The following is a 22,286-nucleotide window of genomic DNA, read 5'->3' on the forward strand; positions in this document are numbered from 1 at the left end:
CATATAGAGCAGCCTGGAGCCTGAGCAGCGTAGATAGGGGGAAAAAAGCGCCAGCCCCTCCCCGCAGTGCGATGGAACTAGCAACCTGAATAAGAGACCGCCTCCGCCCGCCAGTGTCAGGGCGGAAATTAGGCACTGACGAGACTGGCAGACAGAAGCCAAATTAACAAAGGGAACCGCTTCAGAAGGGACTGGTGCAACAGATTAAAATCCCTGTAGAAAACACCGACTACACCGGAAGGGGCCTGTAGATATCGAGAAGTGTAAGCTGGAACGAGGAGCTATCTGAAACTGAACAGAACCCACACTGACTGCAACAGCTCCAGAGAAATTCCCAGATATATTTTTACTTTTTTTTTTTTAAGTAAGAAAAAAATTTTTTTTCTTTTTTATTTTTTCTCTTTTATTTTCTTTTAAAATTCCCTATTACTCCCCCATTACTCCTTAACTTTCATTATCATAGATTTTTACAATTTTTTTAATTAGGAAAAAATTTTTTTTCTTCTTTTTTTTTCTTTTTCTTTTCTATTTTCTATTTTTCTTTTTCTCTTATTTCCTTTTAAAGTCCTCTATTACTCCTCTACTACTCCTTAATTTTCATTTTCATTACACTATAATCTTACAAAAAAAAAAGAGAGAAGCCCTATTTTTAAACCAAACTTCATATATATTTCTAAAATTTTTTTGTGTGTTTTGGTTTTTGTTTTTAATATTGTATTTTTAAGAGTCTAACCTCTACTCTAGATTTTTAATCTTTGTTTTCAGTATATGATATAAATTGTGGACATTTAAGAATCCAGTATTCAGTTCCCATTTTTATTCAGGAGTGTGTTGATTATTCTCTCCCAATCTTGACTCTCCGTTTTCTACCTCAGAACACCTCTATTTTCTCCTTTCCCCTTCTCTTCCCAATCCAATTCTATGAACCTTTGTGGGTGTCTGGGCTACGGAGAACACTCTGGGAACAGACAACTGCATAGATCTGTCTCTCTCCTCTTGAGTCCCCCTTTTTCTCCTCCTGCTCATCTCTATCTTCCTCCTCCCTCTCCTCTTCTTCATGGAACTCTGTGAACCTCTCTGGGCGCCCCTCACGGTGGAGAATCTTTTCTCCATTAACCTAGAAGTTTTATTATCAGTGCTGTATAGTTGGAGAAGTCTTGAGACTACTGGAAGAATAAAACTGAAATCCAGAGGCAGGAGGCTTAAGCCCAAAACCTGAGAACACCAAAAAACTCCTGACTACATGGAACTTTAAGTAATAAGAGACCATCCAAAAGCCTCCATACCTACACTGAAACCAACCACCACCCAAGAGCCAATAAGTTTTAGAGCAAGACATACCACGCAAATTCTCCAGCAACGCAGGAACATAGCCCTGAACGTCAACATACAGGCTGCCCAAGGTCACACCTAACACATAGACCCATCTCAAAACTCATTACTGGGCACTCCATTGCACTCCAGAGAGAAGAAATCTAGTTCCATGCACCAAAACACCGATGCAAGCTTCCCTAACCAGGAAACCTCGACAAGCCAATCGTCTAACCCCACCCACTGGGTAAAACCTCCACAATAAAAAGGAACCACAGACCTCCAGAATACAGAAAGCCCACTCCAGACACAGCAATCTAAACAAGATGAAAAGGCAGAAAAATACCCAGCAGGTAAAGGAACATGAAAAATGCCCACCAAGTCAAACAAAAGAGGAGGAGATAGGGAATCTACCTGAAAAAGAATTTAGAATAATGATAATAAAAATGATCCAAAATCTTGAAAACAAAATGGAGTTACAGATAAATAGCCTGGAGACAAAGATTGAGAAGATGCAAGAAATGTTTAATAAAGACCTAGAAGAAATAAAAAAGAGTCAATTAAAAATGAATAATGCAATAAATGAGATCAAAAACACTCTGGAGGGAACCAAGAGTAGAATAATGGAGACAGAAGATAGGATAAGTGAGGTAGAAGATAAAATGGTGGAAATAAATGAAGCAGAGAGGAAAAAAGAAAAAAGAATCAAAAGAAATGAGGACACCCTCAGGGACCTCTGGGACAATGTGAAATGTCCCAACATTTGAATCATAGGAGTCCCAGAAGAAGAAGACAAAAAGAAAGGCCATGAGAAAATACTCGAGGAGATAATAGCTGAAAACTTCCCTAAAATGGGGAAGGAAATAGCCACTCAAGTCCAAGAAACCCAGAGAGTCCCAAACAGGATAAAGCCAAGGCGAAACACCCCAAGACACATATTAATCAGATTAACAAAGATCAAACACAAAGAACAAATATTAAAAGCAGCAAGGGAGAAACAACAAATAACACACAAAGGGATTCCCATAAGGATAACAGCTGATCTATCAATAGAAACCCTCCAGGCCAGAAGGGAATGGCAGGACATACTTAAAGTAATGAAAGAGAATAACCTACAACCTAGATTACTGTACCCAGCCAGGATCTCATTCAGATATGAAGGAGAATTCAACAGCTTTACAGACAAGCAAAAGCTGAGAGAATTCAGCACCACCAAACCAGTTCTTCAACAAATGCTAAAGGATCTTCTCTAGACAGGAAATGCAGAAAGGTTGTATAAACGTGAACCCAAAACAACAAAGTAAATGGCAATGGGACCACACCTATCAATAATTACCTTAAATGTAAATGGTTGAATGCCCCAACCAAAAGACAAAGATTGGCTGAATGGATACAAAAACAAGACCCCTATATATGCTGTCTACAAGAGACCCACCTCAAAACAAGAGACACATACAGACTAAAAGTGAAGGGCTGGAAAAAAATATTTCACGCAAACAGAAACCAAAAGAAAGCAGGAGTCGCAATACTCATATCAGATAAAATAGACTTTCAAATAAAGGATGTGAAAAGAGACAAAGAAGGACACTACATAATGATCAAATGATCAATCCAAGAAAATAAGGATGATACTGCGCATGTTGTAAAATCCTGAGGATTCAAAGTAACATTACCAACAAGGCCTGGCTCATAGTGAGCACTCTACATTAGGTCTCTTCCCCTTACATCTGCATAGCGAGATCCCACATGCCACCCGGTGACTAAGGCCAAGTGCTGCAATAAAGACCCAGCACAGCCGTAAATAAAGAACATTGAAAGAAGTTAAGTGAACTCCCTCAAAGTCACACCCTGGTAAGTGACAGTGTGGGAATTCTAACCCCAGCTCTTCTGGCTCTGGATCCAGGGCTTCCTCCACTAGCTCAGTCTTGAGCTCCCTATATCCCACAATCCAAGAGGCAGGTGAGGGGCCATGAAGCATAGGCCTCAGGGCTCCTCCCAGTCCTCAAAGGCAAGACTCTGACTCTCCTTACTGCTCTGCTGTTTGCTTCCTTCTGCTTCTCTGGCCTCTTCCTAGTTTGGGAAATGGGCTCAGGAACCTACAGAGTTGCCCATCTCCCTCTCTCAATGTGTAGTCAGCACCCAATGATGTCCTTCTTCAGAACAACAGGCGATTGCTACAGATTAAGGAGAAAGGAACCAGCCAGCCCTCAAATGAGCAAGAGAAGAGAGGGGTCCTAGAGAATGAGTTAGGGTTTGTCTTCTACCACAAAGAGGACAAATGATCTCATTTACTGAAAAGGGAGCGTCCATCAACTATCACCCTGAAAGTCAGATGGAATTCTACAATGTGTCACAGCAATGAGAATGGTCCATGGACAACCACACAGAGCAACATGGGTGAGTCACAAAGGTATAGCTGAGTGAAATAAGGCAAGCACCAAAGGGGCATACTGGGTGCCTGCATTGATGTGACATTCTAGGACAGTCAAACTAACTTATGCTCAAAAATTTTCAGGACAAGGGTTATCCCTGGGGTGGGGACGAGGGTAGGACCACAGGGCTTATGGTGAGCTGGAGCTGTTCTGTTTCCTGCCCTGGACAGGGGGCATGTGGCTTTTGTTTGTGAAAATTCATCAAGTGCAATTTTCTGTAGAGTTATGCTACAGTGAAAACTATACAAATTTCTGGGCTGATGGAAATCTTCTTGATCTGGTGGTGAGTATATACATGTGCCAAAACGCATTGAGCTGGACACTTAGGTTGTGAGTATTTTATTGCTTATCTCTAAAAATGAAACATAAGGGAGGTATAGTAAAAGAAAAAAAAAAGAGTTTTAGAAACAAGTAATATAAAGTTTCTCCTAAATTTAAATAACTTTAACCTCACTAGCTTAACCTCAAGGTCCTGTAAGAGGAGGGGAGTCAGGCAGGGATGGACTGGGAGTTTGGCGTTGGTATATGCAAACTATTACATATAGAATGGATGGACAAGCGTAAATCATAATGGAAAAGAATATATTGGATTGGCCAAAAAGTTCGTTCCATAACATCTTACGGAAAAACCTAAATGAACTTTTTGGCCAACCCAATAAAAAAGAATGTGTGTATATATGCGTAACTGAGTCACTTTGCTGTACAGCGGAAATTAATATTCTAAGTCAATTATTCTTCAATTTTAAAAAGGTCTTATAAGAAATTTAGTTTATGAATGTACATGAACCTCAGGAAGATGTCATGAAATCAACATGACATCTTAGTGTATAATTATAGTGCTTAAAATGTCTCTTAGACCTATCACTAAAAAGAATGATGCTACACACCTGACTACAAAGATATCTTCCTCAAGCTAATACGTTACTTCCAAGCCTTTTCCCCTGCAACTGGAAGTACAAAGGCTTTGGCTCAGGTAAAAATGCTCAGAAATTTCAAACTGGTAAGGTCAAAATCAATGAGCCTTTAAATCAAAGCACCTGTCTTTTTCAAAACATTTGTATTAAATGCAGACAATGAAAAAATTATAATATTGGCTTTGGGGGTTTCCAAAACAATGCAAGAAAACACCTTCAGGTCACTGATACAGTCAGTGGTCCCCATTTTGTCTATAGATCCTAACATGCCAAACAAACACTATATTTTAGCATCTGAATATTTATTAATACTATAAAATTTTAGCAAGGTAGTCTCTAAAAGTTTCACTATCAGGATTTCCCCAGAATCTGCCTTGCAGGGAACTCAGGTTTGACCCCTGGTCAGGAAACTAAGATTCCACATACAGAGGAGCAACTAAGCCTGCGCCCTGTAACTACTGAGCCCGCACAAGACAAAGAGTCCCTGCACCACAACGAAAGATCTCCAGTGCCATAGCTAAGACCCGACACAGTCAAATAAATGAATAAATATTTTTTTAATTTTTCATTTTCAATTCCAGAACACCATTTTTAAGCTGTTGAGAGAGTCAGAGAATGTGTACTCAGTCACGTCCGACTCTTTGGGACCCTGTGGACTGTAGCCTGCCAGGCTCCTCTGTCCATGGGATTTTCCAGGCAAGAATACTACAGTGGGTTGCCATTTCCTTCTCCAGGGGATCTCCCCGACCAGAGATCAAACCCATGTCTCCTGCCTTGCAGGCGGATTCTTTACCACTGCACCACCTGGGAAGCCCCTTTTAGGCTGTTGAATGTCCTTAAACCTTTAAATAACAATTCCGTTTCAGCACTTAAAAATTTGCAGGCTGGGATGAATGGGTTTTATTCTGAGAACCAACATACCAAGACAACCAGACTGTCTGCAACACAAGAACACCTATTTCATGTTGCTAAATTTTCGCTGGCCCCTAGAGGTATCTAATGCACTTTAACTGACAGGGACTTCGCTGGTGGTCCAGTGGCTAAGACCCCCTGCTCCCAATGCAGGGAGCCCAGGTTCAATCCCTGGTCAGGACACTAAGATCCCATATGCTTTGGGACATAGCTAAAAAGTTTAAAAGCAAAGAAGTTCAAGTGTAGATGTCAGAAATATACATGGAATGAGTCACACATTCAGCAATGCAGAAATGCAAAAATACAGGTTTTATAAGAAAGAAAATTTATAATGCATTCTCTTTACAAAAGCTTCATTTCAGCAGCCTTTTATGCAACATGCTTTCCTGGGTTTTGGGGTTTCAGTTTATGATCAGTCTCATCATTTGTCATAGTTATGTTCTATAAAGTCAGTGTGAAGACTAAATTACCAAATACTCCTAGGGAAAACACAGGGTTACGTTCTCATGTGCCTCTGGTCATGTCATTTTTTGGGGGTGCCTACATTTTTTGGGCATGTAGGATCTTAGTTCCCCAACCAGGTATCAAACCTGTGCCCCCTGCACTGGGAGCTCGGAGTCTTAACTGCTGGACCGCTAGGGGAGTCACTATGGTCATGATATTTTCATCAACAAATCAATACATAAACCTTGTCAAGTGTGCTTCTGTTGAAAAGCAGCTTATTTAATATATTTTGTTGATTCACGAACACTGAACTCACAGCCAACAACACTGTAACTCATGCTTGAATGAAGCTCATCTAACTCATGTCTTTTCTCCCTAAGGCACATCACTGCCTTCTTGTGCTTAAAAACACTAGACAGCACTTAAGTGCTAAGCCTGAATTTATTTTAAACAGTCAAATCACCTCTAAAAAGCATAAAAATGAAAAAAAAAAAAAAGTGGCACTCAGTGTACCACAAAAAGTCCACTTGTTTACTTGTTCCTAGTTTGAAACGACAAAACACAGCGTTGACTTACTGGACTTCAGCTGGGAGCGTGTGCATCAGACCACTCGAACTTTTCAGTTTTGGGCAGGTCTCCATGTGACTATACATGCATGGAGCGTATACTATACTATAGTATACTGTATATTGTATATAGTATACTCTATACTATACTATACTATATATATATATACACACACACACACACATAGTATAGTATACTATACTATACCTTATGGACTGTAGTCCCACCAGGCTCCTTTGTCCATGGATTCTCCCTGACCCAGGGATCAAATCCAGGTCTCCCGCATTGCAGATTCTTTACCATCTGAGCCACCAGGGAAGCCCACAAATGATGAGGATCGACTATATTTGCATTTCTGTGTGGCTGTTTCAGCAGCAGCAGTCTAGTGTCAAGTGAAATACTTACACAGAACCTCAAAATGTAGGACTGATGAGGGTGGGGCTGGCTGGGGCAGGGGCCCTACTCTCACAGTATGCAGCCTGCTCTTTACCACCTGGCCCTCTGCCACCTTCACAAAAACACCATCTGACCACTCAGGTGAGGGCAGAAGCAGGCAGGAAAACACATGGGCTGGGGGTGACATAACAAGGGGGGCCAGCCAGTGGCCCACAACTCTCCACAAAGGACATTGTCTAAGCAGCCCAAGCGGGGCTGGCCACAGGGGAACAGGCCTGGTGCCCCAGAAGGGACTTCTCCACAGAGACTGGAAATCCTGATGTTAAATAAACTCTTCCAGCTGGAAAACAAGGTCTCAATTTTCTCAAACGCCAAGCACACCAGACAGAACTCATCTCACAGGCTTCCAGGCTATGAACCTTTTTTTTTTTTTTTTTTTTTTTGGCTGCACCAGGTCTTAGTTGCAGCATGCAGGGTCTTCATTGCAAGTGTGGAATCTTTGGTTGCAGCATATGGGATCTAGTTCCCTGACCAAGGATCGAACCTGTGTCCCCTGCATCAGAAGGCGAATTCTTAACCACTGTTAATCTCTAAAATGAAGAAAGTCCCATTCAACTTTATTTTCTCATATTTTCCAATGGGGATAATTATAATTGCCCTATCATTCTGTTGTCAGAAGCGAACAGAACAGCAACATGGAAAACACTTCATAAATACTATGCAGATGTAAGGGGAAGAAAACTAATATACAGTGCCCGCTATGAGCCAGGCCTGCTGGTAATCTTGCACTGAATCCTCAGGACTTTACAACATGGGCAGTATCATCCCTATTTTATAGGTGAGGAAAGTGAGCATCCTAGCTCAGTTGGGAGCATGGAGTCTTAGCTACTGGACCACCAGGGAAGTCCCAACCTTGTTTTTTAAAGTATTCAAATTATAATTCTGCTCACACACCCATTTTTTTCAAGAATGCACTAATTGAGGAAAAGAAGTCTTAATTCTACTTCTGACTCAGCCACCCCACTAAATTTTTTTTTTTTTTTTTTTTTGGCCAAGCTGTGTGGCTTGTGGGATCTTAGTTCCCTGACTAGGGATCGAACCTGAAGTCCTAACCACTGGACAGCCAAGAAATTCCCCCCATTGAAATTTTTTAAAGCCACTTCATTTCTCTATATCTTAGTTTCCTCATCAGTGAATGTCAGTTAGTAACCTTTATCACGCTGTGCTGTCCTCAGTTGCTCAGTTGTGCCTGACTCTTTGTGACCCCATGGACTATAGCCCACCAGGCTCCTCTGTCCACGGGATTCTCCAGGCAGGAATACTGGAGTGGGTTGCCATGCCCTCCTCTAGAACCTTTATTATAGGTAATAGTAATAAACAAGTTAAACCAGTAACAGTTAAATGATTGAACAAATGAGAGAAAGACTACATTTTTCAAATAATTTTTAAAACCTGTTAATGGTCGAATTAGTATTAAGAGATGAACTGTGTAGAGGGTCTCCGGTCAGTACTCAAGAATTCTCTTAGGGAATAATAAGAGTCCCCAGGGTTTAAATACTACTTCAAAAAGCCAAATGGGAACTCTAGTCTACCGGAAAATGGTTGCCAAGGCTAATTAAGCAGTGAAATATCTCACTGTTGGTTAGAATTAGATCAAGTTGGTAGAAAAATACTGCTTAGATGGTAATCAAAAACTGAGGTTGACAGTTATGGCTCTGGTTAGTCTTAAATGGGTAACAAAGGGACTTCTCTGGCGGTCCAGTGGTTATGAATCTGCCCTCAAATGCAGGGGACGAGGGTTCGATCCCTGGTTGGGGAACTAAGATCCCACATGCTTCAGGGCAACTAAGCCCCTGTGCACGAGAGAGTCTGTGGGCCACAAGGGAAGATCCTGCATGATGCAACAAAGATCCAAAAACTGCAACTGATTTGCTAGACGTGGCCTTCCAAGCATAGATTTAGTTTGGTTTATCTGTTCATTTTAGCGGGAAAGTCGGTGATCAGAGGAGTCCTGGATGACGATATGATTGGAGACCACTGACCTCTGCATCTGGTCACATAGTTCCACATGATCTACCAAAGGATTTCTACACAGTTTCCAACTGGAAGACACGCTAAAAAGCTGAAATACTGTTAAATCCACGTGCACCTGACTCATTGTCATCCACCCAGGTATCATGATAATAAACCAATACATCTCCAGAAAAGACAAACCTCAACTGCAGGATCATAGTGTAGGGGTGGGGTAGGGGAGTGGGGGGTGTTTCATTTTGATTTGGTTTTGGTTTATTTTCACCCAACACACTTAAGCTCCCTAACATCCCATCCTACTCATAACACCTGCACTTCTCTTCAGAAACAAATTCTGTTCAATTATATGTGTCCATTTTTACTTTATTCCTTATTTATTTTATTGTTGCCTTTTCAACTAGTATTAGTCTAGAAATAGGGCCCCTGTATGATATTTTCACTGAATACTGCTCAGAATTTTTTTTAGGTTTTTTTTGCGGAGGGGGGGCACACCCCTTAGCCAGTAGGATCCCAGTTCCCCAACCAGAGATCGAACCACATCCCCTGCACTGGAAGTGCAGAGTCCTAACCACTGGACTGTCAAGAAGTCCCCAAAACTGCTCAGATTTTTTTAAAGAAGATATTCATGTTCTGGCATCTAGCCACGTGCTGACAGTAATGATACTGAAAGCAGCTGGCTGATATCGACTGTGTGCCAGACACCATCCAGGCATGGCACATGGATGGTTCCCTGCATTTGTTCAATGCTCCTTTGTTTCCCAACTTTTGACGCTGTGCCCACCAAGCACCAGGCATAGCTCTAGGCACGTGGCACCAGGAATACTGCAGTAAATGGAGCACAGGTCCCTGCTTCGGGTATTTTAGTGGTAACTGCTGAGGAGAACACAGAAGCAGAAAGCAAGCAGGAAGTACTGGTGGAGGGGGGAGGGGATGTTGTCTTAAATAGGGTGAACAGGAAAGTCCCTAAACGTCCAGTAGAATGCTTAAGCCTTGCCAACAAGGAGATAAGAAGTCAAAGTACAGGGCTATCTCAGAGAAGAGTATTCCCTCCAGGAGGAGGCAACAGCAGTACAAAGACCCTGGGGCAGAAAGGCCCTAAATTTTCTGCAGGAACACAGAGGAGACCAGTATGACTGAAGCTGTGCATTTCAAGAGGTAGGCGGGAGGCAAAGGTCAGAGAGGTCAACAAGGCCTGACCGCACAGGGCCCCTGAACTCCTGGAACAGTGGGGTCTTTTATGCTAACAACATGGAAGTTCGTGCAGGTTCTTATCAGAAAAGTGAAATGAGCTAACGTGCTGAGAGGACCATGCTGGTGGCTGTGATGAACAGACTACAGAGGGCAGACAAAAGAGGGTAGTAAGAAGTTACCAAAATGATCCAAGAGAGAGAACAGAGTGGGAGTGACAGAATTGATGGGAAGTGATCAGAGATGCTGGCTGTACTCTGGAAGCAAGAGCCAATAGGATTTGATGATGAATCAGTTAATTAACAACTTACTGACCAGAGACGTATTAATACATCTGTTGTTACCCAAATATTATTGACCGGAATGTTTCAATATTCACTTACATAACAAATCTCCAGCCACAGGCGTTAGTTTCTGCATAAATCCCCCAGTCAGTAATGTGTTAAAAGGATGAAGTTATCATCAACCCAGATGGAGAATAAGGTGTAGAACAAGACTCAGAGGGAAGGTTAAAAGTTTGGTTTTGGCCCTGTGAGATGAAGTGTCAAGCAGACCATCCATTAGAGTGGGGAAACCAAATGGGTAGGCAGAAGCATGTGTCTGGAGTCCAGGAGAGGTCTGGGCTACAGATAAGAATGAGGATTTTGTCACCATCTTGATGTTATTTAATTGGCTTTCCCAATAGTTCAGCTGGTAAAGAATCTGCCTGCAATGCTGGAGACCCCAGTTCAATCCCTGATTGAGAAGATCCCCTGGAGAAGGGAAAAGCTACCCATGCCAGTATTCTGGCCTAGAGAATTCCATGAACTAGTTCATGGGGTTGCAAAGAGTCGGACAGGACTGAGCTGCTTTCACTTTCACTTTGATGTTATTTAAAGCACAGGATGGGAGGAGATCTCCAAGGGACTCATTGCAAACAGGACAGAATGGGTCTAGAAATGGTTCAACCTTGTAAAGTCAAGGGAAAGAAGAACAGCCAGAAAAAGAGAAGCAGCCTGCCAGCTGGTTGGGAAAATCAGAACACGAAGCCAAAAGAAGAAAGTTTTGGAGAGGAGAAAGTATGCCAGTGGGTTGAGTGTGGCTGGTGAACCAAGCAAGTTGAGGATTTTGACAACTGACCTCTGGCTGCAGCAACACTGAGGTCAGTGGGGGACCGGACAAGAATGGTTTTGGGGGCATGATGGGGGTGAACACCTAAATGGTGTCCCTGCAGGAGAGATGGGGAAGAGAGGAGGAAGGAGGATACACACCTAAGTAAGACACTGGCCATTTTCAGATGGAGGAATTGAGGCTTTGGGAGGTTTATTATGTTACCCCAGGTCTTATCTCTGCTGAGTAATGGATCCAGGATTTGAAGCCAGGCAGATTTGTTCCTGAGCCCCAGGTATTAAACACCACATTATTCTGCCTTAACATGCAACAGACATGCCTTGACAATCAGACTTACATCTTTTTCAATTAGTACTCTAATTAGCCATCACTCGGGAGGACCACCTGACTCTGCATCTACCTTTTTTTTGGCTGTGCCACATGGCATGAGTGAATCCACATTGACATCTTTAAATCCTCAGGGGACCAAGTTTTCCTATCTCTCTTTTCAGGATAACACAACTTGGGGAGACTTCACTTTTTTTTTAAGCCAGGATTTTTAAGTGTTTTTAAAGAAATGATCCTTGTCTTGTTCTGTTCTGTTCTGACCCAGAAGGGCACACTGTCTCCCCCACTGGCCACAGATACCTCCCTACTAGCCCATCTAGAGACAAGTAATCAGGGCATCTGATCGAAAAGTCCTTACCTCACCTTTGCAAACAGGTGATCCCCTATGCTGCTGCAGTAACCTTACAGCCGCAGCTGTCCCTGCCTCCCTCACACGGACACCCTCAGGGGAAGGGCTAGTTGTCTCCAAAAAAGCTAAAAACCAAAATGGCTCTACCACTCTACTTGCAATGTAATTGTGGCCCCCAGATACTACTAGACAGAGCCATGTATCTTAAGAGTTTGATGATTTCAAAAACAAAACAAAACAAAACATATACCACGAACAGTTTTCTTTTAAAAGAAAAAGACTTATCCATGGATGATAGAGACACAAGAAGCTCTGTTGCCTGAATCACCAAAGATTTTAACACACACATGTGTAATCCATGCACTGAAACAAAGGCACACAATGACAGCTTGTGTATTATGAGCTAAGACCCTAAACCACAGCCCGTCTCAGCTCCTCCCATCCCAGCTCCGGGACCTGCGATATCTCCTCTTCTCCAAGAGGACCCTTCAGGAGACCAGTTGCAATTACACTGAAGTAAATCGGCTTTGTGTTGTTGTCATTTAGTCACTAAATTGTGTCCAATTCTTTGTGACCCCATGGACTGCAGCATGCCAGGCTTCCCTATCCATCACCAACTCCCAGAGCTTGCTCAAACTCATGTCCATACAGTCAGTGATGCCATCCAACCATCTCATCCTCTGTCATCTCCTTCTCCTCCTGCCTTCAGTATTTCCCAGCATCACAGTCTTTTCCAATGAGTCAGTTCTTCCCATCAGTTGGCCAAAGTTTTGGAGCTTCAGGTTCAGCATCAGTCCTTCCAATGAACATTCAGGACTGATTTCCTTTACAATTGATTGGTTGGATCTCCTTCCAGTCCAGGGGAGTCTCAAGAATCTTCCCCATCACCACAGTTCAAAAAAGCATCAACTCTTTAGCACTCAGCCTTCTTTATGGTCCAACTCTCACATCCATACAAGACTACTGGAAAAACCATAGCTTTGACTATACAGACGTCTGTCGGCAAAGTAATGTCTCTGTTTTTTAATATGCTGTGTAGGTTTGTCATAGCTTTTCTTCCAAGGAGCAAGCATCTTTCAATTTCATGGCTGTAATCACCATCTGCAGTGATTCTGGAGCCCAAGAATGGCCATAATCAAAAAAATCCAAAAACAAGTGCTGAAGAGGGTGCAGAGAAAAGGGAACCATCCTACACTGCTGGTGGGAATGTAAATTGATACAGCCACTGTGGTGGACAGTAAGGAGATTCCTTTAAACTAGGAATAAAACCACCATATGACCCAGCAATATCACTTCCAGGCATATACCCTGAAGAAACCAAAACGGAAAACAACACATGTACCCCAACGTTCATTGTAGCACTATTCTCAATAGCCAAGACATGGAAGCAACCTAGATGTCCATCATAGATGAATGGATAAAGAAGCTGTGGTACATATATACAATGGAACACTACTCAGCCATAAAAAAGGAAGCCCATCTGAGTTAGTTCTAGAGGTGGATGAACCTAGAGCCTATTACACAGAGTAAGTCAGAAAGAGAAAAGTGAATGTCTTATATTAACACATATGTGCAATCTAGAAGGATGGTAATGACAAATCTGTTTTCAGAGCAACAATGGAGACACAGACATAGAGAACAGATTTATGGGCAAGGCTGGTGGAGAAGAGGGAGAGGGTGAGATAAATGGAGAGAATAGCATGAATGCATAGACACTAACATATGTAAGTTGATACCAATGGGAATTTGCTATATGACTCAGGGAACTCAAATGGGGGCTCTGTAATAACCTAGAGAGGTGGGAATGGGTGGGAGGTGGGAGGGCGACTCAAGAGGGAAGGGACAAATGTACACCTATGGTTAATTCATGTTGATGTGTGACAGAAATCAAACCAATATTGTAAACCAATCATCAATCAATTAAAATTAAATAAGTAATTTTTTAAGTCAAAAAAAAATTAAGTTGGAAAAGCAGATAAGAGGGCAGGTGGGTGGAGGGATGGGAATGACATAATCTTTAATAGGCAATCCTGAAGGATCTTCTTGAGAGAATTTGAGCAAAACCCAGCTAGAAGTATGGGAGCATGTGGATATCTGTGGGGAGAAACAGAAAGTGGCACAGACTCCAGCAGGGGTAGTAAAGAACTCTAGAGTTGTGTTTAAATGTTGATAAGGAAAGAAGAAAGCTCATAAAGATGGCTGAGTGCCAAAGAATTGAGGCTTTCGAACTGTGATGCTGGAGAAGACTCTTGAGAGTCCCTAGGACTGCAAGGAGATCAAACCAGTCAATCCTAAAGGAAATCAATCCTGAATATTCATTGGAAGGACTGATGCTGAAGCTCTAATATTTTGCCACATGATGTGAAGAACCTACTCATTGAACAGACGCTGATGCTGGGCAAGACTGAAGGCAGGAAGAGAAGGGGGCAATAGAGGGTGGGATGGTTGGATGGCTTCACTGACTCAATGGACATGAGTTTTAGAGAACTCTGGGAGACAGTGAAGGACCGGGAAACCTGGTGTGCTGCGGTCCATGGGGTAACAAAGAGTCAGACACGACTGAGCAACTGAACAATATCAACAACCTGTGCCGTGCTCTGGGTCAAGCCTGCCTTGTCTGTGGCTGAAGTTGACTCAGAAGATCTCCCTAATGATTAATGAAAGTTGAAAACCAAGCCAGCTCTCAAGCCACAGTCCTTCCAGAATGTAGCAGGAAGCAGCCACACGGGATGGGAGGCTAGATTCCAGAGCCTGACTCTACAATCTCATCGCCTGAAGAACCCATCCACAGCGCTCTCTACAGCCTGCAGGTGTTCAAACAGCCTTGCCACTGACTGACCTCCACTAGATGGACAGCTTCCCCAGGTCCCTAGCCCAGGGCGTCATAGGAACACAGTGTGGCTTCCTAGGCAACCCGTGCGCCAGGAATGGCTCAGTGAGGTCACCCTCTCCCTCGCTGAGGTTAGGACAATGAATAAAATCACGCGACCTCTGATGCTGCGCAGGAATCACGGAAGGTGGGCAGATACCCGAACTCTGGCCCTCGGCTTCAGAGGGCGCAAGGTCTACGACCACCCACCACACCAGGGCTCCACAGAGACTGAAACCACTGATGCAAATTCGCAAAATTCAACTTCCACACCGCTCATAAGAGAGGGACTTTAGAAAGGCAGAAAATTCCGAGAGTAAGAAAATTGATCATGAAAAGGAAACGCTCTCCTCGCAAGAGGTCCAGCGCCGGAGACGCCAGACCTACGGGGTTTCCGCTCGACTTCTGCTCCAATAGGGCTGGGTGGGCCGGAGCAGGTCACGGGGCCTCTCTCACCTAGGTTCCCCTCACCCCAAAACGCTGATGTCAAGTTCTAACGAGGCGCACAGTGCGTGTCAGACCCGGTCTCTCCAGGAACGTGCTCCGTGACCTGAAGTCCAAATGTCCCTCTGTGAGCCTCAGTTTCCCATATCAGTAAATCAAGGGGGATGACTTCAGTTCTCCCAAATCCCTCCTAAGTGAAAGTGAAAGTCATTCAGTCGTGTCTGACTCTTTGCGACCCCATGGACTGTCCATGGAATTCTCCAGGCCGGAATACTGGAGTGGGTAGCGTTTCCCTTCTCCAGGGGATCTTCCTGACCCAGGAATCGAACCGAGGTCTCCAGCATTGCTGGCGGATTCTTTACCAACTGAGCTATCAGGGAAGCCTCCAAATCCTTTCTAACTCAGGCACTGAATAGACAAAGGTTAAATCAAGCAACTGCTGCGGGCTTGTTACCATTTCCGTAAGAGCATAAATGAAACGCTACGGAAGAGCGGGCAGAACAAACTTCAAAGTAAATGAGCCCAAGTTCCGGGCCCACCGGGTCTTCGCAGGTTCGAGCCCCAATCTCCAGCGAAGCAGGCTGGCGAGACTCAGGAGATCTGGCCCGAGACTCCCTTCGGTTGACAGACGGCGGGGCTGGGGGACAGTCTCGTCTGGCCGGAGGGCTGCGCCCCCACCGGAAAGAGAAACCGGGGGCGCGGCGAGAAGTGCGAGCTAGGAGGAACCGCCGAGGCAGGGGGGAGCCTGGCCTGCCGAGTCGGCTCGGGGTCCGAGAGCGCGGAGCTTGGCGAGGATGGGAGGTAACCACCCCACCCCCCGGGAGGTGCCAGGAGGCTGCAGCGTCCGCGCCTACCGCGCGCCTTATTTGGGGGTTTGAGCTCGCAGTTAGCAGAGGCGGGCGCGCTGCGCGGAGGGCCTGAGCTCACCGGCAGGAGGCAGAGGGTGCGCAGCAGGAACCAGCTCCAGGGACTTATCCTCCTCTCGGCGACTCCGAGGCCCGGGACGCAGAGGCAAGGAAGGACTCAGCAGTGGCCGCCCAGCCCAGCAGTCGGCGACCTAGAGGCTGCGGACTTGCCGAGCGCCGGCCGTGGAGCACTGGGGATCCTGGGAGCCTCTCGCCGGCTCCCTTCACGGTTGGCGCCGCCGCCTCCGGGCGGGGCTGGGGCGAGCCGGGTGGCGGCCACGAGAGGCTAAATCCCGACCCCATTCAACCGCTCTGCCGCCCACCAGCCCCGCACGGAGTCGGTCTCGGGAGCTCTGGCCCGGCTTCTCCCGCCCAAACCCAGCCCTGGCCACCTGACACCTTGTGAGCCGGGTAGAAGGGAAAAGTGAGACTCCAGGACTGTCTTCTAAATTCAACCGAAAATCCTACTGCCTCCTGCCCTGTCTACGTTCCTGCTGCCAATCCTGAGGGTGACTCTTGTTAGAAAGAAATAGACCAAAGAAATAAATGAAAGGCTGTTTTTAAAGGCAGTTTCATTTAAACGAAGGGAATCGCGCAGAAGTCTTGTGTGAGTGTAAAAGAGGGGAATAATCAGTGTGTGCATTCACTTAAAACCCGGAACCACGAAAGCCAGCAAGCACTCCATTAAGTACCTTCTTAAGGGATTTGGAGAGGTAATAAAAAGGATTACTACAAAGATTAAATGAGGACATTTAGGAAAAGCACCTCCGTAGAGCTTCCCAGGTGGCGTTAGTGGTAAAGGAGGAGACGCCAGAGACACAGGTTCAATCCCTGGTTTGGAAAGATCCCCTGGAGGAGGGCATAGCAACCCACTCCTGGAGAATCCTACGGACAGAGGAGCCTTTCAGGCCACAGTCCATGGGGTGGCAGAGTCAGACGCGACTGAACGACTTAACCAGAACGCAGATGCACGCAGTAGGTCTGCAAAATTTCCACTCCAAACTCCCCAAGGGGCTTTTCACAGCAGGGACCGTGGAGGGTAAAAAAAAAAATTATAAAAGCAACTGGCTGTATCCGGCCTTTCCCACCTCCCACCCAAGGCCTGAGGGTACTCCACCTCCTCTCTTGACAGCCCAGACTCCTGCTTGATTAACTTATTAGTGGTGTTTAATGGCTCGTTCTTAGGCAGGGGATCTTAATTGTTTTAAGTCCGCTGCACTACGTGCGTTTGGGAAATCTGATGGAAATTTAGAGTGGCGGTGGGGGAGAGGGTGGTCCTGATTCGCACACAATGGGAGGAGTTTTCTTAGCCTCAGGTTCCCACCTACAGTACTTCCAATTAAGTGGGGGAGGGGGGTTGTTTTGGGGTTCTTTGTTTTGTTTTGTCTTGGGGGTAGCCTCACTCTGTGGCAAGCATTGTCTTAGTTCTTCAGCCAGGAATGTAACCGGAACAGCCTGCATTAGAAGCCTGGAGTCCTAACCACTGGACCACCTGGGAAGTCCCCCAGAAACCCAGGTTTTAAAGGGCAAGTGTTTCAAACTTTGATTCCACGGGGATTTTGGCTTAAGCACTCTGCATGTGTGTGTTTGTGCATGTATAATCTCTAACTTCCCTGTTCTAAAAGTGAGGATTTACTTTCCAGAATTGACTTCTCCTATCTTGAAATATTGCACTCATCTCACATGCTAGTAAAGTAATGCTCAAAATTCTCCAAGCCAGGCTTCAGCAATACATGAACTGTGAACTTCCAGATGTTCAAGCTGGTTTTAGAAAAGGCAGAGGAACCAGAGATCAAATTGCCAACATCCGCTGGATCATCGAAAAAGCAAGAGAGTTCCAGAAAAACATCTATTTCTGCTTCATTAACTATGTCAAAGCCTTTGTGTGGATCACAATAAACTGTGGAAAATTCTGAAAGAGATGGGCATACCAGACCACCTGACCTGCCTCTTGAGAAACCTGTATGCAGGTCAGGAAGCAAATTAGAACTGTACATGGAACAACAGATTGGTTCCAAATAGGAAAAGGAGTACGTCAAGGCTGTATATTGTCACCCTGCTTATATAACTTATATGCAGAGTACATCATGAGAAACGCTGGGCTGGAAGAAGCACAAGCTGGAATCAAGATTGCCGGGAGAAATGTCAATAACCTCAGATATGCAGATGACACCACCCTTATGGCAGAGAGTGAAGAACTAAAGAGCCTCTTGATGAAGGTGAAAGAGGAGAGTGGAAAAGTTGGCTTCAAGCTCAATATTCAGAAAACTAAGATCATGGCATCCGGTCCCATCACTTCATGGCAAAGAGAGGGAAAAACAGTGGAAACAGTGTCAGACTTTATTTTCTTGGGCTCCAAAATCACTGCAGATGGTGACTGCAGCCAGGAAATTAAAAGACGCTTACTCCTTGGAAGGAAAGTTATGACCAACCTAGATAGCATATGAAAAAGCAGAGACATTACTTTGCCAACAAAGGTCCGTCTAGTCAAGGCTATGGTTTTTCCAGTGGTCATGTTTGGATGTGAGAGTTGGACTATAAAGAAATCTGAGCGCCGCAGAATTGATGCTTTTGAACTGTGGTGTTGGAGAAGACTCTTGAGAGTCCCTTGGACTGCAAGGAGATCCAACCTGTCCATCCTAAAGGAGATCAGTCCTGGGTGCTCATTGGAAGGACTGATGCTGAAGCTGAAACTCCAATACTTTGGCCACCTCATGCAAAGAGTTGACTCATTGGAAAAGACCCTGATGCTAGGAGGGATTGGGGGCAGGAGGAGAAGGGGACGACAGAGGATGAGATGGCTGGATGGCATCACCGACTCGATGGGCATGAGTTTGAGTAAACTCCGGGAGTTGGTGATGGATAGGGAGGCCTGGCATGCTGTGATTCATGGGCTCGCAAAGAGTCGGACACGACTGAGGACTGAACTGATCTTGAAATGACGCTTTCCTTTCAGCCCCAGGCTATCTTTGGTCCTCAAGCCAACCCAGAAGGCAGCCTGTCCTGATTTTCAAGGTGAAAGTGCCGCCACCTACTGGCAAAAAAAGTTCTCTCTGGTTGTGAGATACAAACATCAAGAACTCCAAAGGAAGGAATTAACTATTATTTCATACTCTTTCCCCACTCCAAATGAATTCTCATCCAATGTGCTGTGACTAGAAGGAAGAGGGAGGGGAATAATGTGTCAGAAAACATGATTGAGCTTGTTAATTTTCTCTTGTCTCTTTTCTGAGTGAAAGTGTTAGTCATTCTGTCAAGTGCGACTCTTTGTGACTCCATGGACTGCAGCCAGCCAGGCTCCTCTGTCCTTGGGATTTCTCAAGCAAACATACAGGAGTGGGTAGCCATCCCCTTCTTCAGAATATCTTCCCCACCCAGGGATCGAACCTGGGTCTCCTGCATTGCAAGCGGATTCTTTACATCTGAGCCACCAGGGAAGCCCAGTCTCTTTGGAAAAGAAAAGTTTCTTTTCTATTCCTTTGATTTCTACTCTTACCTTTACTATGTCCTTCCTTCTACTTACTTTGGATTTACTTTTCTCTTCTTTTTCTGTTAATAACTTCTTAAGGTGGAACCTTAGATCATTGACTTTTTAAAAAAAATATTTATTTGGCTGCTCAGGGTCTTAGTTGCAACATGTGAGATCTAGCTCCCTGACCAGGGACAGAACCTGGGTCCCCTGCATTGGGAGTATGGAGAGTCCTGGCCACTGGACCACCAGGAAGTCCAAATCATTGACTTTTAAACTTTCTCCTTTTCTAATATAATTATTTACAGCTATCAATTTCCCTTGAAGCACTGCTTTAGCTGCATCACACAGATTTTGAAAAGCTTTATTTTCATTACCATGCTGTTGGGAATACTTTCTAATTTCCTTGTTGATTTTTTTTTTTTTTTGATCATGGATAGTTTAGCAGAATGTTATTTAATTTCCAAGTTATGAGTTTTTCCCGGGTATTTTGTTGTTGTTGATTTCTAATCTAACTCCATTATAATCAGAGAACAAACTCAGTATAATTTAAAATATTTTAAATTTACTTGGATTTGTTTCATGGCCCAGGATATGGTCAGACACTGAATTTGAAACATCTGGTATATAGATAAATTTGTTTGGTTCTAATACTTTTTTAGTGGGACTTCCTGCCTTTGTTAGACCCATCATTGAGTGCGTGCTAAGTTGCTTCAGTCATGTCTGACTCTTTGAGGCTCTCTGAACTGTAGGCCACCAGGCTCCTCTGTCCATGGGATTCTCCAGGCAAGAGTATTGGAGTGGGTTGCCATGCCCTCCTTCAGGGATCTTCCCAACCCAGGGATTGAACCCACATCTTTTTTTTTTTTTCATGTCTCCTGCATTTTCAGGTGGGTTCTTTACCACCAGTGCCACCTGGGAAGCCCAAGACCCATCATTACAGAGGACTTATTCTACAAGTCATTCTGTGTTTAAAAGTTCAGTAGAATCACATATACCCTACATACATTGTCCCCCATCACTCTAGGATACTACCTTTGACCTGGTGACCAGCAGGTGGGGATGGCCTGGTCCTCACTTACCTTCTAAAGGCAACTGGGCTGAAGGTCTTCCTTGCTTTCGCTTCATGGTCAGGAAGGAGATGCTAAAGATCCCTGGAGCCTGTTCTCTGCTTCTCCAGAAAGTTTTTGTATCTGGTTCAACTCCCTCACTTGAACATTTCTCTTGATCCATACCACTCACATCCCACTGTCAGAGACCCGATTTTAAGTCTTTCCCTGCTCCTTTGTGTTTCTCCTTCAAGTACAGTTGATACCCCAGCAACCCTCCTTCTGTCCACCTACTCTTAAATTCTTTTGTGCTCCTGCTGATGGCTTCCTGAATTTACACCACCCTGTGAGTCTTGGTCCCTTCATAGAAGTCACCTGAGGAAATAATGCCCTGGATATCTTCTTGTTCTTTCCCCAAAATCAGATCTTTCCTCAAAATCAAAGCTTTCAGGATACACAGAAGATTTGCCATGGCTTCCATTGCATCTCTGTGCCTTGCCCAGCCTGGCTGTGCCAAACCTCAACCATCTAAGTTCTGAGTCACTTACTACATGACAGATTTACAAAACTGGTCCAAACAGCTGCCTCCTGGTATTCATACTTCTGTTCAATCCCCTGTCCTAAGTGTGAGCGGGACCTGTGACTTGCTTCTAACGAGTGGAATGTGGCAGAAGGGATGGAATGTGGCAAGAGGGATGTGATATCCACGGAGTAACAAGCTTGCTAAAATCTCCCTTGGTGTCTTTGAAAAATGAGTTGCCATGAATCCTACAGCCTTGGGGGAATGATTTCTTCCAACAACCTACACGAGCTCAGAAACAGAGCCCCTGTTGAGAAGTCAGTCCCGGGTAAACCTCGACTGTTGCCTTGTGAGAGGATCCAGTTGAGCTATGCTTGAACTCCTGACCCAGAGAAACTGCAAGATAAGTGTGTGCTCTGTTAAGCCACTGAGTTAGAGATGCTTTGTTACACAGTAACAGAAAGCAAATATACCAGGTGAAGTGGGCTGCCAAGGAATTCCCAGAAGTTCCAGCATGGCACTCCACCATCAGGGTGTGTTTTAGAAGTGGGCAGCTGAAGACTGATTCCCTACACTTCTTGGTCTCCAGGCTCCATGCATTCCTGGGAGGGGGCTAGAGTCTTGCCATACTCTTGGTCACCCAAGTGTGGTACCAGAATTTCTAAATGGGAAAGGGTGGCAATCATCCCAAAGCTGCATTGGCTTAGTAAGTACACAGATTTCAAGAAAGAAGAAACATCTCCTGACAGCCAGGAGCTGACCTGGTTCTATCAACAAGGACTTGGTGTTGCTGTACAATATCCACAGCCAGATTGTGGTGTTCCCCTGCTGAGCATAAATAGTTCACAGAATATCAACATCTGCCAAGGCTGCACTGTGACTATGATGGATAAAGACAAAAACAAGACCACTCCACAATTACTGTACAACACAGACAAAATGTGAGTATTATCCAAACCACAAAAAGAACTAAACATCACCTATCCTGATGAATGAGTAACTAATGCTTTTTTTACCAATCCCAGCTCTGGTCTCCATCATTTTCCCCA

General features: G+C 44.5%; 1 long non-coding RNA gene across 1 annotated transcript in view; it reads right to left on the minus strand.

Moving 5' to 3' along the window:
* Positions 1-16,290, minus strand: part of LOC122703474 — a 126,179-nt gene extending 109,889 nt beyond the window's left edge. The window contains exon 1 of the long non-coding RNA XR_006343499.1: positions 16,222-16,290. This is a non-coding gene — a long non-coding RNA (uncharacterized LOC122703474). The remainder of the gene's footprint in view (positions 1-16,221) is intronic.
* Between the last annotated feature and the right edge of the window lie 5,996 nt (positions 16,291-22,286).

The sequence above is a fragment of the Cervus elaphus genome, chromosome 11, assembly GCF_910594005.1.
Source record: "Cervus elaphus chromosome 11, mCerEla1.1, whole genome shotgun sequence".
Lineage (NCBI taxonomy): Eukaryota > Metazoa > Chordata > Mammalia > Artiodactyla > Cervidae > Cervus > Cervus elaphus.